At 39.7% G+C, this 15,450-nt stretch overlaps 1 long non-coding RNA gene across 1 annotated transcript in view; it reads left to right on the forward strand.

The window, feature by feature from the left end:
* Positions 1-15,450, forward strand: part of LOC102157680 — a 133,436-nt gene that overhangs the window by 2,828 nt on the left and 115,158 nt on the right. The window lies entirely within an intron of this gene.

Consider the following 15,450-nt stretch of genomic DNA (forward strand, 5'->3'; position numbering starts at 1 on the left):
GTTGGAATAAACACTGTAATTGAAGGTTGTGTAAGATGCAATGGAAACAAGAAGTGGGAGCATTTAACTGTGCCAGGCAAGAAATGCTTCATTAAATTTGCGGCACTTGAGATGAATATTGAAAAATAAGTTGCATTGATTTTATTCTATAACCAAAAAAAAAAAAAAAAAAAAGTTGAAATTTTCCAGGACCTAAGCAGTAATAGGACGTTCCAGAAAAAAACAAGTTATGTTTAACGTTATGGTGTTGTAACACCACAGCAGTTGAAGGACTTAGTTTTTTTGTTTCTGAAAAGAGTAGTATGCATATGATTAAGTAGGGGCTAGAAAATGAAAGATTTTGTGGGTCTCATTTAGAAATTTGTATTTATATTCTAATGGCCAAAGGGAAGCTCTTGAATTTTAAGCAGCAGAGTAATGTGACCAGATTTGTGTTTTCCAGAAAATTCATGTGCTAGTAACTTGCAGCAATGCAAGCTCAGTTGGAAGACTATTACCAGTAGTAGAGGTAGGACACGAGAAGAAATTGAACTCCTCAGTGAAGTGGGATTCTATATGAAGAATGAGATGAAAGAGATAAGATAGAATCAATAGGGTTAGACATGGTAGATAGTTATGTCCCCTTTCTTTCTTTCTTTCTTTTTTTGTTTTTTTGTCTTTTCTAGGGCTGCACCTGTGGTATATGGAGGTTCCCAGGCTAGGGGTCTAATCGGAGCTGTAGCCACTGGCCTACATCACAGCCACAGCAACTTGGGATCCGAGCCGCGTCTGCGAGCCACACCACAACTCATGGCAACGCCAGATCCTTAACCCACTGAGCGAGGCCAGGGATCAAACCCGGAACCTCATGGTTTCTAGTCGGATTCATTAACCACTGAGCCACGACGGGAACTCCTATGTCCCCTTTCTTAAGCTAGTTTTCCATGCCCACCCAAATCCATACTGGTGAGTAGTCCTCTTCCAGACCAACTAACTCATGTGACTTGCTTTAGCCAGGGGGATGAAGCAACTGTAATTTAGCAGAAGCTTGAAAAATTTTTATGCATTTGGGGCTTGCCCTCTTATTGCTGGCAACTCTTCTACCACCATGTAATCAAATTAGGGCTAGCCTCCCAGAAGATGAGGGACCAGTTGGAGAGAGACCTGAGGTGTCCCAACCATCTCAGCCTTCCCAGTTGAGGCCCCAAACATATGTGTGAGGCCATCCTAGACCATCCAACCCCAATTAAGATGGTTCACACCAGAAGAATCAGCCAATCAACCCTCAGATCACAGGAAATAATAAATATTTTGTTTTAAGCCTCTAGATTTGGGGCAGTTTGTTTCATAACAAAAGTTAATGGGTACCCTAAGTGACCAAGTAGATGTGGAATGGGTAAGAGGAAGTCTAAGATGAGTCTCCATTTTGTAGCTTGGGTGGATGGATAATCAGTATTGGAAAGCTATAAATATTGGAGCAAGTATAAATATTAGAACAAGTAGGTCATATTACCAAAGAGAATAGGAAATGTATTTTTTAAAAGACCAATTCTAGAAGTATAACAGTAAATGCAGCTCTGGAAGTACTCAGTCTTGGGAGTTCTTGGGACATACGAGTGAAGATAGATATATCTACTTGGCACTTTGATATAAAGATCTGGAGATAGAAAATTTGGTGTAAAAGCCATGGCTGTGAATGACGTGGCCCATTCTCATTTATTAGTTTTGGAGGGTTTTTTTTGTTTAATATTCCTTGGTATTTTATACTTAAGACTATTGTCTACGAGTAAAGACAGCTTCTTCCTGTTCAGTCTGTGTGCCTTTTCTTTTTCATTTTGTAACTGGAACTGCCAGTAATGGTGAGAGTAAACATCCTTGCCTTGTTCCTGACTTTAGGGGGAACCATTCAGATCTTCACTATTAAGTGCTAATTATAGTTTTTCTTTCTCTACAGATGTCATTTTTCAAGTTATGTGAGTTCCCTTCTTTTCCTAGTTTACTAAGAATTTTTATCATAAATAGATACTGAATTTTGTCAAATGCTTTTCCTCCTTTATTGAGAAAATCTTATTATTTTTCTTCTTTAGTCTGTTAATAGGATTGATTATACCATGAGAACCTTTACCCACAATTGCCTGGCATGGTGGTTAGGTAGATTAATCCAGGTAAAAATTTACCAAGGGGCTGTGGTCTTCTGGCCTGACCCCCAAAAGTTTATGCACTTGGGCAGGTAAAGTGGCCAGGGGTTAGAAGTATTCCTGGGATTCCTTTTCAACAGAGCCTCATGCACTTTGGTAGGGAAGCCCATTTATAAAACCCTAATTTGGACTTTAATCAGATTGAGAGATTGTAGAAATGTAAGAGTTTATGGAATTATAAAACCAAAATGTTTAAATAAATTTTATATGAAGAAATTTTGTCTCCTTTATCTGAATGTTTTATGGGAATGAATATTATATAACCTGCCTAATATATAATGTTCATATTATATGAAAGAATATTATGTCTGACTGGGACATGCCTCCCCTAGCTAGTATTGTAAAATCAGAATCAGTTGATGAAGTCATAGTGAAGGCTACAGCTAGGAATATGAGTGTTGGTGGGATTAAGGTAAATGTTTGAAGGAGAATTGGTATGTTTGAACAGCTTTATGTGAAGTGGTTGGTCTCTTACCTGCTTGGATGATGGGGATGGAAATTGTAGTAGGGGAACATTTCACCTACATAGTGGTTGTAAAACAGAAGGCATGTGTAAATCTTCCCTTCAAGCAGTATTATTTGGACATACTAAACGAGAACCAATAAGATTGCCTGAGTTCAAACAGTGTAGTGTACGAATTGGAGTGATGACATAGACAGATTCTCTGTGTGATAGCTGTGTGTAAAGCATAGACTGGGGCTTATCGCAAAAGCCTGTGAGCACTTACTAGGGTTTACTGGGATACTAGTCTAGCAAATTCTCATCTGAAGGGAAATTACTAGCTTGCGATCAGACATTCATTAAAACTACCCCTGTGATTGAAGGATAGAAAATAATCTTGAAACCTGAAATGCCTATGATGTCTTGGATTCGATCAGAAAAACACAGTGAGGGCAATGCCCAGAAGAATTCCACAACAAAATGGAAATGGGTTTGGGTTTTTTGGGTTTTTTTGGGGGGGGCCATACCCACCGTATGTAGAAGTTCCTGGGCGAGGGAGTGAATCTGTGCCGCAGTTGCAACCTGTGCCACAGCTGCAGCAACAGCGGGTCCTTAACTGCTTTCCCACATAGGAATTTCCTGGAAATGATTTGTACAGCATTATTATTATTATTATTTTAGGGCCATACCTGTGGCATATGGAAATTCCTGGGCTAGGGGTTGGATCAGAGATGCAGCTGCCAGCCTGCACCACAAGCATAGTAACGCCAGATCTCTGCCGCATCTGTGACCTCTGCTGCAGCTTGTAGCAATGCCAGATCCTCTAACCCATCAAGCAAGACCAGGTATCAAACCCGCATCCTCATGAATACTAGTCAGATTCTTAGCCCACAGAGCCATGTTCTACATGTGGCATACAAGCATCCTGTTCTCACAAGCAGGGAGCCTCTTTTCCCATAGGACTGACTTTGAAACTGTATGAGGAGCCACTAGATTCTGTCATCCCTTGGACAGTGCCCTATAAACAGCTCTCAACCCACCAGCAAAGAGCTGCTTGGTTTATGGATAGCAATCGTAAGATAAGTGGATAATATTCTCTTTGGAAGGCCACAACTCTGTTCAAAGAAGGTAAAAACAAACCAGCTAGGTGGGTTGAATTGCATGCTGTTTTTCTAGCAGTGATGGGAAAACTGAACTGGGCACCCCCCCTTAAGTAAAATACACACACACACACACACACACACACACGCACGGAAACTCACTCCTGTATGGGCCCCTTCTTCAAATGACTCAGAAGAGTCAAATCTCCCCAGTATTGCTTTTGTTTACTTTCTGCTTGGGTAGTTGCTTTTTGTACTTCATGCAAAGTATGTAGTTATAACCAGCAGTTAGGACAGGCTTTAGTGGACTACCCCTTCTTGGCTGGCACTAGGATCTCTAAATATATATTTCTTAAATTAGCTATTTAATGCCTGTCTCTTCCATTATGTGCAGTGTCAGCAGGGACTATCTGGGTTTTTTATTTTACTCTATTCCCATGCTTAATATAGTTCCTGGCATATACTAAACAGCAATAAATATTTATTGAATAAATGAATGAATGGACACTCCTCAGTTCTCTTACTTGACATTTTTGCAACATATTGCAGAAAAGATTATTCTCATTTGCTGGATTCTTTCCTCCCTAGGCTTCCGTATTACTATTCTACTGGTTCCCCCACTTCTCTGGCATTTCTTTTTCTTTTCTCTTTTTTTTTTTTTTTTTTTTTTTTGTCTTTTTGCCATTTCTTGGGCCGCTTCCGTGGCATATGGAGGTTCCCAGGCTAGGGGTCAAGTCAGAGCTGTAGGCACTGGCCTACGCCAGAGCCACAGCAACTCGGGATCCGAGCCGCGTCTGCAACCTACACCACAGTTCATGGCAATGCCGGATCCTTAACCCACTGAGCAAGGCCAGGGATCGAACTTGCAACCTCATGGTTTCTAGTCGGATTCGTTAACCACTGAGCCACGATGGGAACTCCTGGCATTTCTTTATAGGCAAGTTGCTACTTCTTTATGATCCTTACAGCTTCAGAAAAATGCTTTTGGAAAGGGGACACCTACATAGTCAGTCCACAGAGACATACAAGTCCAACCTTAGTAATAAATGCTCAGTCACCATTTAATCATCCTAAAACAGAGCAGAGATTTGTTAAGTGCATGGTGGCAGTCCTTTGCTGTCCTCTTGTTACCTGTTATTAGGTCCTCTACAACTCTTTCCACCCACTCATTTAGCTTATTATTACTTTCCTATACAAGCTCTTGCTAGCATATAATTTTCAAAAAGTTAAAAATATGACTCATTCAAATATGAAAGGAAAGTACTTCAAATATTTTATTCAGCTCACTAACTAATGAGAGAACATATAAAGGTATTGAGACTGCTCAAAGAAAAATTCGAGGAACAGAGAATTTAAATAGTCAAAGGAATGTCGAAATAAATTTATCTATAGATACAAATTCCTACAAGGCAGGAGACATAATGTTTGAGGTTACGTTTTTCACCAGGTGGAAAACAATTAAATCTCTACTAAGAGATTTGTGTTTGTATTGTTAAGGACAGGAATCATTTACACTGCTCTCTGATAACAAAAGCAGTTGCTTTGTTATCAGTTACCTAGGAGTTAACCACTACCTCTGTAAAGTTGTAAAATAGCCTAGTCAATAGAAAGTCAAATTAAGATGCACACCCCTTCATAATCAGATAATTCCCAGAGGGTCTATTAAATTACATCCTGCATTGCATTAAAAGGACCCCCATAATCCCTTCTGCCCCATAATCCAGGTTCTGAATATTTTTTCGTAATAATTTTTACACTAGATGAGAAAGCTTTACTTTGTTTTTTTTCCTTTACATCTGTCCCTTTCCCTCGTAGCATGTTTTTTCCTTTCCTTGTGCCCCATAATGTCTCTTTAAATCTTGGCCCCAGCTTGTTTTGTGTTTTTTTGGTTTTGGTTTTGGGTTTTTTTTTTTTTTTAATTACAGTTGATTCACAATGTTGTGACAATTTCTTCTGTACCACAATGTGATTCAGTCATACATATACACACATCTATGCTTTTTCAGATTCTTTTCCCATACAGATTATCACAGAATATTCGGTAGAGTTCCCTGTGCCATACAGCGGGTCCCTGTTGGCCAGCCATTCCAAATACTGCAGTGTGCATATGCCAGTCCTAAACCCCTAATCCAGCCCTCCCCCTCACCTGCCCCCTATATAAACATTCTTTTTTATGCTTTTCCATCCTGGTGTATCCCAGGAGATTGGATATAGTTCCCTGTGCTATACAGTAGGACCTTGTTTATCCTTTAGAAATGCAATAATGTACCTCTATTAACCCCAAACTGCCTGTCTAACCACACAGCTTTCTTCCTTTGAACACACTTTTTTTTCTTTCACCCTTATATGAAATGGCTGATCCTCAGTTTCCCTAAGCATTTGGAGAATAATTTGGAGTGTTGCATTTTCATTATGGGAGACTGTATTATTTTATTAAAAATGGTCATTATTGGCTTGGCATATGTATATTCCCAGTTTTACTTGAAGCTCTGGTGTGAACTACAATTGATCCTTTGAAAACATACGTTAAATTTATTAATTCAAGGATGTTAAATACATAACGCTGGTGCTCCCACTCTACCTGCCCATAACTGTGGCAGTTTATTGACAGTTGATGTCAAACTCAGCCTTTTTTAAAAAAGTGAAATGTACTTGATGTACAGTGTTTAAGTGTACTACATAGTGATTTGAAAATGGCGTGTATTATGATCACCACAATAAACCTAGTAACCATCTTTCCCCATACAAAGTTATTATAATATTATTGACTGTATTTCTTATGCTATGTTATATCCCTGCAGCTCACTTATTTTATAACTGGAGTTTTGTACCTCTTAATCCCCTTCACCTCTTTCGCCCATCCCTTTCTTCTCCTCCTTCAACTACCTGATTGTTCTCTGTATCTATGAATCTGATTTCATTTTGTTTCCTTTGTTTGTTTGTTTGTTTTAGAGTCTGCATATAAGTCAGATCAGATAGTATTTGTCTTTGTTTGCCTGATGTATTTCACTTAGCATAATACCTTCCAGATCTATCCATGTTACCACAAATGGCAAAAATTTCATTCTTTTTTATGGCTGAGTAGCATACCATTGCATATCAGTACCATATCTTTTTTTTTTTTTTTTAATGTCTTTTTAGGGCCGCACCTGCAGCATACGGAAATTCTCAGGCTAGGGGTCAGATTGGAGCTGCAGCCATAGCAACTCAGGATCCGAATGGTGCCAGCACATGGCAACGCCAGATCCTTAACCCACTGAGCAAAGCCAGGGATCGAACCTGCAACCTCACGGTTCGTAGTCGGATTCGTTAACCACTGAGCCGCAACGAGAACTCTGCATATGCCCTTTAAGAATAAAATCTCTGTTTCCTGTAGCCCACTCCTGGTTTTCAAAGCTGGATGTTCTGGAGAGTTGTCTTCCCAGTACAGAACTTCTGGGCTGGGGAGCCTGATGGGAGGCTCAGACCTCTCACTTATCAGGGAGTACCTCTACAATTGTGATAATTCTTCCAGTTCTGTTTCCAGAGGTATGGGTCCTGACTATACCACATCCGCCTCTCCTACCCATCTCATTGTGTTTCCTTCTTTATATTTTTAGTTGTTGAAAATCTTTTCTGCTATTCTTCAGGTTGTTCTCATAGGTGGGTGTTCTGTAAGTAGTTACGATTTTGGTGTGTTTGTGGGAGGAGGTGAGTTCAGATTCTTCCTTCTCTGCCATCTTGACTACTTCTTATATCGATCTCATTTTTATTCATCCTGAGATTCCTTCTTAACAAAGAATTCCAGGCATTACCTATCACTCAGTTGAAGTTGACACAAGGTAGACATGTTTTAAATTAATGCTTTCAGGAAAAAAGTCATAGAACAGTCTGGTTCTAGAGATGGTGTATATAGGGAGGCAATTTTTGTCTCTCTCCCAGGGTAAAGATGTCTTTTGGGATTTGTTCTGAGGTCCTTAGTTGCATGAAGGACCTTGCAACTTTGATTATCTTTATGATTATCTCTACAATCTTAAAAAGTATGTTTCACTTTGCTTTTTTAAAGTTAAAAATCCAAAGTATCAGGTCCTTTCGTGGCTCAGCGGTAACAAATCTGACTAGTATCCATGAGGATGTGGGTTCTATCCCTGGCTTCATTCAGTGGGTTAACGATCTGGTGTTGCCATGAGCTGTGGTGTAGGTTGCAGACATGGCTCCAGATCCCACAGTGCTGTGGCTGTGGTGTAGGCCAGCAGCTGTAGCTCTGATTTGACCCCTAGCCTGGGAACTTCCATATGCCGCAAGTACAGCCCTAAAAAGACAAAAATAAATAAATAAATAAATAAATAAAAAATAGGAGTTCCCTTCATGGCTTAGTGGAAAGGAATCTGACTAGTATCCATGAAGAATAGTATCCAGTTCAATCCCTGGCCTCACTCAGTGGGTTAAGGATCCCATGTTGCCATGAGCTGTGGTGTAGGTCACAGACACGGCTCAGAGCCTGCGTTGCTTTGGCTGTGGCGTAGGCAGACAGCTACAGCTCTGATTCCCTCCCTAGCCTGGGAACCTCCATATATATGCAGGGTACAGCCCTCAAAAAGACCAAAAAAATAAAATAAAATAAAATAAAATAAAAATCCAAAGTATCAATGTAGACACATTCCTTATATAAAAATGTATTTCTATCATGTGACTCAGTGTTTTACTTTCTGGAAAATAAAGCTATGGTTTTATTATCCTATTTTCAATCTTTGTTTTTGGAACTTTACACATTTTATTTTTGGTGCCTGTGCTTTGTCTTGAAAATACCTTCTCCCTCTCCCTAGCAGTGGGTGGGTAGAGGATAGCAAAAAATAGAAGACATCCTTCCCTATTGCACAGGGACCCTATATATAACCCCATCTGGCCAAGGGTGGGGGACTCTTGGTGCATTCTCAGATAACTATTCAGGAGGGGGATGGGTGACTGGGATGGCATTACATGTGAGATGGGGCCTCCAGGAGAGCCACTCTGATCCTTGTGTTTCCTGGTCCTTGGTGGCTTTCTGGTTCTGCCTCTAGACCCAGTCCCCCCTCCAGTGCATCTTTTAAAATGTGTTTACATTTGATCCTAAAGTCATGTGGTTTAGATTGCAAAATGGTTTGGATTTATTAAATATGGAGAATTTTGTGATAGATCAAAGGGGATTCAAAAACAGAAATTCTTCTTCTTCATTCTTATAGAACTTTACAATAAACTTTAGCTGCATCACATGCCCAGGGAAGCATTTGGTGTTTTATAGGAAGGCTGTATCAGCTTGTTAATGTTCTCAGAGCTCTTTATATCTAGAGTCTTTATCAAAAACGTGGTCTGTGGTGCCAACTCCCTGGATTCAGCTTGGACAAGTTGCTTAACCTTGCCCTTTCTTAGTTTCCTCATCATAATGGGCTACTGTAAGGAATTTTTATTTATTTACATAACTATGAGCATCATACACATACATAAACATTCACATGCATGTATATGTGTGTGTCCACAGACACACTCTCATGTATAGCACTTTAACCTAAGAACATGGTAAATATTTAACTTCACAATAAACTTTTTTTTTTTTTTTGTACTTTTGGGGCCACACCTGAGGCATATGGAGGTTCCCAGCCTAGGGGTTTAATCAGAGTTGTGGCTTCAAACCTACACTACAGCCACAGCAACTTGGGATCTGAGCCATGTCTGTGACCTACACCACAGCTCAGGCAATGCCGGATCCTCGACCCACTGAGCAAGGTCAGGGATCGAACCTGCAACCTCATGGTTCCTAGTCGGATTTGTTAACCACTGCGCCACGATGGGAACTCCCAACTTTACAATAAACTTAATACCATTCCTCAAATGCTTACCAGTTCCAGATCTTTTCTCAAACAGTATTAAAATTTATTTAAATGTTTACATGTCATAATTACATATATATATATATTTGTTAATAATTTTCTATTTTTAATTCTATTTTTTTGAGACTGACAGCATAAGCTTTAGTCACTGGCCAAAGAATGGAGAAGCAAGAGCTAAGTTCATGGATCATCTTCTCACCCACCTGATGAGAGTGATTTAATCTTAAAGAGTAAAGATAGGATTTCCCATCATGGCGCAGTGGTTAACGAATCCGACTAGAAACCATGAGGTTGCGGGTTCGGTCCCTGCCCCTGCTCAGTGGGTTAACGATCCGGATCCGGCGTTGCCGTGAGCTGTGGTGTAGGTTGCAGATGCGGCTCGGATCCCGCGTTGCTGTGGCTCCGGTGTAGGCCGGTGGCTACAGCTCCGATTCGACCCCTAGCCTGGGAACCTCCATATGCCGCGGGAGCGGCCCAAGAAATGGCAAAAAAAAAAAAAAAAAGAGTAAAGATAAAAGCAGCAGGTGTGAAGCTAATGGTGGGAGCCATATGCATTAGTCTACCAGAGAATGGGCAGGGCTTTTGTGAGGGAGTGGGGTGCCAGGCTCCCCTTATTAATTTATTTATTTTTGCTTTTTTAGGGCCACACCTGTAGCATATGGAAGTTCCCAGGCTAGGGGTCAGAGCTGCAGCTGCTGGCCTACACCACGGCCATAGCAATTTGGGATCCACGCCGTGTCTGCAACTTACGCAAGAGCTCAGGGCAACACCGGATCCTTAATGCACTGAGCAAGGCCAGGGATCAAACCCACCATCTCACAGATACTAGTAGGGTTTGTTACTGCTGAGCCATGACAGGCACTCCCCCCTCCCCTTTAAAATTATGGTTGATTTACAATATTCCTTCAATTTCTGCTGTACAGTGAAGTGACCCAGTCATATATATATATTTTTTTAATATATATATTCTTTTTTTTATATTATCTTCCATCACATAAGAGATTGGATGTAGTTCCCTGTGCTGTACAGTACGACCCCATTTCTTACCCATTCTAAATGTAATAGTCATAAATAGGTTTCTTGAAAGAGCTGTTTGCTCAAGAGAAGAAACTCTCAATTTGTTCAAATCCAAAAAGAATAGATCAATTTGAAATATTCTTCATAAAATGGCTGTGAGAGGCAGCCGTGTTAAGCAATACGAATTTATGAACATAACCACAATGCTTTTTCCTGTTTGATTTAAATTTAATATCCTCCTACAATGGAAGATGATTTACTATAAAGAGATAAACTGGAAGGAATAGGAAAATGGAAAGGAGATGTCATTTCTTTTTTACTATCCAACAGATTTACCATCTGTTTTAAAATGATGTTTGACCATCTACCGTAAATGAAACAAAGTGATTTTTAAAATAATGTAACACTTCAAACTATTTTTACTACCAAACTCTCCCTCCTCTATGAACACATTCATCTTACTGTGCAAAGGTTTATTTAAGCTACACTTATATCTATGTTGTTTTTAGCTCATTTCCTTTTTAAAAAAGCAATTGGTGAGTTTATTTCCCAGTTTAGCTGTTGTAATAAAATGTAAAAGACGTTTCTGTTTTGGCCTCAAGTATAGCATTATTGAAAGCTATGGGAGTCACAGCAAAATATAGGACAGCATAAAATTAGAAACTGCTGGCATTTCCTTAGCAGCACTTACTGCACTTGCAATTTTCCCGCCCCTTGCTACCAGCAGAAATCTGAAAGTCACGTCTGTGTATCAGACAACAAACCCTAAATATGTTTTTTAAGTAATAGCTTTATTGAGATGTTATTCACATAGCATAAAATTTACTCTTTTAAAGTATACAGTTCAGTAAGTTTAGGTATATTCACAGAGTTTTGTAATCGTCATTATTTTAAATTTAGAGCATACAATTCACTCCAAAAAGAAACCCAGTGCCCATTAATAGTTACTTCTCACTCCCCCATCTATCCTGCCGCTAGCAGCCGCTAATCTACTATGGATTTGTCTATTCTAGACATATAAATGAAATTGTACGATATATGGTATTTTGTGACAGCTTCTTTCACTTAACATAATGTTTTCAAGGTTTATCCATGTCGAAGCCTGGTATCAGTACTTCATTCTTTTTTATTGCTTGGTAATTTATTCTGTCCTATTTTACGCCAGTGTGTTTATGTAATGGACATTTGAGTTCTTTGCCACTTATTGACTATTAGGAATGATGATGCTATTAACGTCCATGTGTAAGTTTTTATATATTAGACATTCATTTTCATTTTTCTTACATATATACATAGGAGTGGAATTGCTGGGTATCATGGCAACTCTGTTTAACTTTTTGAGGAACTTCCAGACCAATCATTTTCCAAAGTGGTTCTACTGTTTTATTTTCCTACCAGCATGTATATGTGTTCTACTTTCTTCACATGCTCTCCAACACTTGTTATTATATGTCTTTTTTTTTTGGTCTTTTTAGGGCTGCACCCATGGTATATGGAGGTTCCCAGTCTAGAGGTCAAATCGGACCTGTAGCTGCCAGCCTACACCACAGCCACAGCAACGCCAGATCTGAGCCTCATCTTGGACCCACATCACAGCTCACAGCAACGCCAGATCCTTAACCCACCGAGGCAAGGCCAGGGATCGAACCTGCATTCTCATAGCTACTGGTCAGATTCGTTTCCGCTGAGCCATGACAGAAACTCCTATATGTCCTTTTGATTGTAGCCATCCTAATGGGTATGAAGTGGAATCTTATTGTGGTTTTGATTTGTATTTCTCTGATAGTCAGTGATGCTGAGTGTTTTTTCCTGTTAATTATCTATTTGTATGCCTTTTCTGCAGAAACTTTTTTCAAATGCTCTTTTTAAAAATTGCGGTTTTTGTCTTCTTGCTACTGAGTTTAAAATTTCTGTATATACTCCAGATTCAAGTTCCATATCAGATATATGACTTGCTAGTATTTTTTCCCATTCTGTAGGTCATCTTTCTCTCTTTCTTTTTCTCTTTCTTTTGCTTTTTTAGGCCTATGCCACAGCAACTTGGGATCCAAGCCGTGTGTGCAAGCTCTACCACAGCTCATGGCAACTCCAGATCCTTGAACTTTTTAATATAAAGTGAAATGCATAAATCTTTTTTTTCCTTTTTTGTCTTTTGTCTTTTTAGGGCCGCACCTAAGGTTCCCAGGCTAGGGGTTGAATCGGAGCTGTAGCCTCTGGCCTACGCCACAGCCACAGCAATGCCGGATCCTTAACCCACTGAGCGAGTCCAGCCTCATGGATACTAGTCAGGTTCATTAACCACTGAGCCATGACAGGAACTCCTGAAATGCACAAATCTTGAATATACATTGTGGAGAGTTTGACATATATATTCATCTATGTAACCCTAACCCTTATCAAGGGTGTATAATATTTTCCTAATCCCAAAAAGTTCTGTATGCCCCTTTCCCAGAATTCTTGTACTTTACCCATGCTGAAAATAGTCACTGTGTGTGTGTTTTTTTTTTTTTTTTTTTTTGTCTTTTTGCCTTTTCTTGAACCGCTCCCACGGCATATGGAGATTCCCAGGCTAGGGGTCGAATCGGAGCTGTAGCTGCCGGCCTACATCAGAGCCACAGCAACTCAGGATCCGAGCCACGTCTGCGACCCACACCACAGCTCACGGCAACCCCGGATCCTTAACCCACTGAGCAAGGCCAGGGATCGAACCCGCAACCTCATGGTTCCTAGTTGGATTCGTTAACCACTGCACCACGACGGGAACTCCAGTCACTGTGTTTTTTACCAGAGAACTTTGTACTCTTGTACAAGCCTTCTTAAACTCAGAATAGTGTTTTTGAGATTCATTCATACTGTTCATTCATTCATATTTTTTGAGATCCATTCATACTACTGTATGAATCAATAGTTGTTGGGTTTTTTTTTATTACTGAGTATAGCATCTATTATATGGATGTCCCACAGTTTATTTATCCATTCTCCTATAGCTGAATCATTTTCCACTTATCAATATTACTAAAAAGTTCTGACAGCTGGCTTTTGTTTACATTGAAGTTGTAATTGTTTAATATAGTAATAATCATCTGGAAGCTTTGTAAATTTAGAAGTACTTTCTGAATTAAATAAATGCTTTTGTCAGAATCTTTAACATTTTCTAGAGATTATGCAGACTAGATGTGTTCATTTACAACAAAGGACTAAAATTTAAATCTCAAATAGCAGACAAGGAGTTCCGTCGTGGTTCAGTGGAAACGAATCCAACTAGGAACCATGAGATTGAGTTTTTGATCTCTGGCCTCACTCGGTGGATTAAGGATCTGGCATTGCTGTGAGCTGTGGTGTCGGTTGCAGATGGGGTTCAGATCTGGCATTGCTGTGGCTCTGGCGTAGGTCAGCAACAACAGCTCTGATTAGACCCCTAGCCTGGGAACTGCCATATGCCTCGGGAGCGGCCCAAGAAAATGGCAAAATACAAAGACAAAAAAAAAAAAAAAAAAAAGACAAAAATAAATAAGTAAATAAATAAGTAAGTAAAATAAAATAGCAAAGGAATCTTATTGGCTCCCCTTACTTTATCCCTTTCTTTTCCTTTACGGCAGGACTTTTCAGACTTTCATGTTCATATGAATAACTGCAGTCAAGAGGGGATCTTGTTAAAATGCAGGTTCTGATTTGGTAAATTTGGGTAGACCCCAAGATTCTGCTTTTTTTTTTTTTTTTTTTTTTTTTTTTTTTGTCTTTTTAAGACTGCACCCAAGGCATATGGAAGTTCCTATGCAAGGGGTCAAATCGGAGCTATAGCTGCTGGCCTACATCACAGCCACAGCAATACCAGATCTGAGCTGTGGCAGCTCACAGCCATGCCGGATTCTTAACCCACTGAGCGAGGCCAAGGATGGAACCTGTGTCTTCATGGATACTAGTTGGGTATGTTAACCACTGAGCCACAATGGGAACTCCCAGATTCTGCATTTCTAATAAGCTCCCAGGTGATACCAATGATTCTTGTCCATGGAGTAACAAATATCTCTAGCCAAATTGTATGCCTATCTTTCTCTGAATCCATCAGAAGTTCCCATTTCCATGCCTTAAAATAAGTATGTTTAAAATATTCAAGGTCAGAAAGGAAAAGAAGCCATAGGGCAAGAATAGGACATTATGGGGGGGAAAAAGGCAGATTTCTTAAAGAATCAGATATTCTATAAATGAAAAACATTTTCATTAAAGAAAAAAATAAAACTTCAGTAGAAGGCACTGAATCATCCGCATTTATTTCTCCACATTACTCATTTAGGACTTAACATGTTACCTAAATGATGACGTAGTATCTTAATAAATCTGTCCTCTTTGTGTGTGTGTGTCTATGTGTATATATATATGTAGTCTTTTTAGGGCTGCGCTCTCAGCATATGGAGGTTCCCAGGCTCAGGGTCCAATTGGAGCTGTAGCCACTGCCCTACACCACAGCCACAGCAACGCCAGATCCAAGCCATGTCTGCTACCTACACCACAGCTCACGGCAACGCTGGATTCTTAACCTGCTGAGTTAGGCCAGGGTTCTAACGTACATCTTCGTGGATACTAGTCAGATTCATTTCTGCTGAGCCACGATAGGAACTCCCAAATCTGTCCTCTTTAATTAGATCCTAAATCCCTTGGAGAAGGACAATGGCTTATACCTCCTTCCTTGCTTGTTGCCATGTACAATGGGTATTAAATGATGTTTGATGAAGAAGATGAGGATTTCTTAGGCTGCAAATAATAGAAAATCTACCTCAAAGTGGCATGAACAATTTGTGAATTTATTATCTTACATAAGAGTTCTAGAATCATAAGAATCATATCAGGGAGTGATTAGCTGTGTTTGA

Source organism: Sus scrofa, chromosome 12 (genome assembly GCF_000003025.6).
Source record: "Sus scrofa isolate TJ Tabasco breed Duroc chromosome 12, Sscrofa11.1, whole genome shotgun sequence".
NCBI lineage: Eukaryota > Metazoa > Chordata > Mammalia > Artiodactyla > Suidae > Sus > Sus scrofa.